Source organism: Oryctolagus cuniculus, chromosome X (genome assembly GCF_964237555.1).
Source record: "Oryctolagus cuniculus chromosome X, mOryCun1.1, whole genome shotgun sequence".
NCBI classification, from domain to species: domain Eukaryota; kingdom Metazoa; phylum Chordata; class Mammalia; order Lagomorpha; family Leporidae; genus Oryctolagus; species Oryctolagus cuniculus.
The window spans coordinates 81323862-81327825 of NC_091453.1; the positions used below are offsets into that span (position 1 = coordinate 81323862).

The 3964-nt window shown below is 37.1% G+C and overlaps 1 pseudogene; it reads left to right on the forward strand.

Moving 5' to 3' along the window:
- Window positions 1-1370: 1370 nt before the first annotated feature.
- Window positions 1371-2254, forward strand: LOC100352039 (ribosome biogenesis protein NSA2 homolog pseudogene; annotated as a pseudogene).
- Window positions 2255-3964: the final 1710 nt, after the last annotated feature.

Here is a 3964-nt window from a genome sequence, read left to right on the forward strand (position 1 = left end):
TGGCCCAAGTGCTTGGGCCCTGCACCACATGGGAGACTAGGATAAGCACCTGGCTCCTGCCATCGGATCAGCGCGGTGCACTGGCCGCAGAGGCCATTGGAGGGTGAACCAACGGCAAAAGGAAGACCTTTCTCTCTGTCTCTCTCTCTCTCTCACTGTCCACTCTGCCTGTCAAAAAAATAAATAAATAAAATAAAATAAATATATTTACAATAATTTTTAAAATCTGTAAAAGTCGAAGGGGACATAAAGACATTTTCAAACACACAAAAGCTGACAAAACTCATCACCAGCAGATCCATCTTGCAAGAAATGTTAAAGTCTGTTAGGCAGATGAGAAATCATACCAGATGGATATTTGAATCTACACAAAAGAGTTAAGAATACCAAGAAAATGGTGTAATGGCTGGCATTTGGTGCAGTGGCTAAACTGCCACTTGGCACACCCACATCCCTTATTTGAATGCCTGGGTTTGAGTCCCAGCTCTGGCTACCAATTCCAGCTTCCTGCTAATTGAGACCCTGGGAGACAGTGGTGATAGTTAAAGTATTTGGGTCCTTGTCAACTATGTTGGGAGGCCCAGATTGAGTTCCCTGTTCCTGGCTACAGCCTGTTTCAGCCTTGACTACTGCAGGCATTTGGGGGATGAACCCAGTGGATGGGAGCTTTCTTCTGTCTGTTTCTGTCTGCTTCTCTCTCTCTCTCTCTCTGCCTTTCAAATAAATAAATTTTAAAATTTAAATGGTATATACATGAATATAAAATAAATATTTTATTAAATATTTTAAAAAGTAATTGATTATTTAAACAAAAAATAATAAAATGTTATTGTGAGATTTGATAGATGTGTAAAAGTAAAATGTCTGACAATAGCACAAAGGCTTGGAGAAGTAGAAGTATACTGCTGATAGGCTCTTATATGGGAAGTACTAGAATATTATTTGAAGTGAGACTATAATTAATTAAAAATGTATCTTATAAACTCCAAAGGAACTAATAAAATAAAAAAACAAACAGTTAAAGTTAATGAGCTGGGGCTGGCATTGTAGCACAGCAGGTTAAGCCAGCACTTGTGATGCCCCTATCCCATATCCATGTGCCAGTCCAAGTCCCAGATACTTTACTGCCTATCCAATCCCTTGATTGGAAAGGCAGCAGAAGATGGCTCAAGTGCTCAGGTCCTTGCCATCCATGGGGTGATCTGGTTGGAGACCTTGGTTCCTGGCTTCAGTCTGGCTTAGTCCTAGGCATTGTGGCCATTTAGGGGAGTAAACCAGCAGATAAAAGACCTCATTCTGTATCTCCAGCTTTCTCATTTTGCCTTTCAAATAAATAAAATATTTAAAAATAAATAAAGCTGGAAAAAGTTGGGAACTTCTTCGCACCCAGGAGGCTGCACCTGGCGGTTCTAAGGCCGTCACCATGCCACAAAATGAATATATTGAATTACACCGTAAACGCTATGGGTGCAGTTTGGATTACCATGAGAAAAAGAGAAAAAAGGAAAGTCGGGAGGCTCATGAATGTTCAAAGAAAGCAAAAAAGATGATTGGTCTGAAGGCCAAGCTCTACCATAAGCAGCGCCATGCTGAGAAAATACAGATGAAAAAGACTATCAAGATGCATGAGAAGAGAAACACCAAACAAAAGAATGATGAAAAGACTCCCAAGGGAGCAGTGCCTGCCTATCTGCTAGACAGAGAAGGACAGTCCCGAGCTAAAGTACTTTCCAACATGATTAAACAAAAACGAAAAGAGAAGGCGGGAAAATGGGAAGTCCCTCTGCCTAAAATTAATGCCCAGGGAGAAACAGAAGTATTAAAAGTTATTCGGACAGGGAAAAGAAAAAAGAAGGCATGGAAGAGGATGGTTACCAAAGTCTGCTTTGTTGGAGACGGCTTTACAAGAAAACCACCTAAATATGAAAGATTCATTAGACCAATGGGCTTACGTTTTAAGAAGGCCCATGTAACACATCCAGAACTGAAAGCCACCTTCTGTCTGCCAATACTTGGTGTAAAAAAGAATCCATCATCCCCATTATACACAACTTTGGGTGTAATTACTAAAGGTACTGTCATTGAGGTGAATGTGAGTGAGCTGGGCCTTGTGACGCAAGGAGGCAAGGTTATTTGGGGGAAATATGCCCAGGTTACCAACAATCCTGAAAATGATGGATGCATAAATGCAGTCTTACTTGTTTGATAACAGTAACTTCTAATCATTATTGAAGACTACAAACTAAGTGGGAAAACTGTCTGTACTACGATTTTTCTGAATAATGCCAAACAGCCTTCATGTCAGCAGTCAGCAAGATAATTATTTTAAGGTGTAAAAAACATTAAAAAGATGCACTTTTACTGACTGTTCTTTATTGGAGTCTGCTTAAGGTTTACACGTTAATAAAATGTGAATAATTAAAGCAAAAAGAAAAAAAATAAAGCTTAGTAAGCCAATAAAGGAGATTAAACGTAATGAAAATTCAATTAAAAGAAAGAAAAAGACAAGAAAAAGAACAAAGAATGCACATGACCAATGAAAAACAACTAGAAAAAGGAAAATTTATTTTTTCTCATTTATTTTAATTTTATTTGAAAGGCAGAAATAGAGAAAGACAGAGAGAGAGATCTCCCATCCACTGAGTCACTCCCCAAATACCTGCAATAGGTAGGGCTGAGACAGGCCAAAGCTAGGAGCTTGGAACTCAATCTGGATCTCTGAAGTGGGTGTCAGGGACCCAAATTGATAAGGATATTGGAAATTCAATATTGATATTAGAAAGAAAGATGTTAAACTATCTTTTACTTATGGATGACATGTAGAAAATATCTATGTAGAAAATTCAATGTAATCTAAGAAAGGAATTGAGAATTAATGAGTGGGTTTAGTTAGATTGAAGATAAAAATTAATTATAATTATATAGATTAACAATGGACAGTCATAAGTTGAAATAAAAATAGAAAACCATTTATATAAGCATAAAATTCATCAAATATTTAGGGATAGATCTGAACTAAAGATGTACAAGAACTCTGTACTGAAAACTACAAACATTTCTGAGAGACATTAAAGACTTAAATAAATAGAAACATACACTATGTTTGTGGAATAGAAGAGTCAATATTGTTAAAAAAAAAAACATCAGATCTTCCCAAATTGATCACAATAACAATTCCAGCATGAAATTGCAGTTGTAGAGAATTATCTTATTGCAAAGGTACAGCACTGTGCTATAATTGTTCTGTATTGTACTGTGGCAGTGGATACATGTCTATGCATTGTCAAAAGTCATAGAGTAGTATCACAAACAGTGGATTTTGTCACATGAATTTTTTCAAAATGGGTTAGTACAGAGATATACTTCTGTTGTCTGCATGTTGGTGTTCCTCTCAAATTCATATGCTGGAAATCAATCCCCAAATTAATAGTATTAAAAAGTGGAGCATTAAGAGGTGATTAGGTCATGAGGGCAAAGCCTTCACAAGTAGAACCATACTTTTATAAGAGAAGCTTGAGGGTTCCTTTCTGCCTTTTCCAGCATATGAAGAAAAAGCAAGAAAGCACCATCTTTGAAGCCAGAAACAAGTGCCTGCCAGACATTGATCCTGCTGACAACTTGAACTTGGACTTCTCAGCTTCCATAATAATAAGTAATCCATTTCTGTTATTTATAAATTACCCAAATTAAAATATTTTGTTATAGCAGCCCCAAATGTACTAAGTACACACATTTCCTAGCTATGTATAATGTGAGTAACTAAAAGCAATTGCAACCAAGGAGCAATGAGTACACTTAGAACTCAGATACCTATTTCCAATACTATTCCTCCAATCAAAGGAACAAGGGCTACTTGGACAAGTGTCTGGTTTTAGGCCAGGAACAGAGACAACACAAGATGGAAATGGAACAGCTTGTAGAGCCAAAAAGTAAAGTATTTAAAAAAATTAGGATATTTCATAGG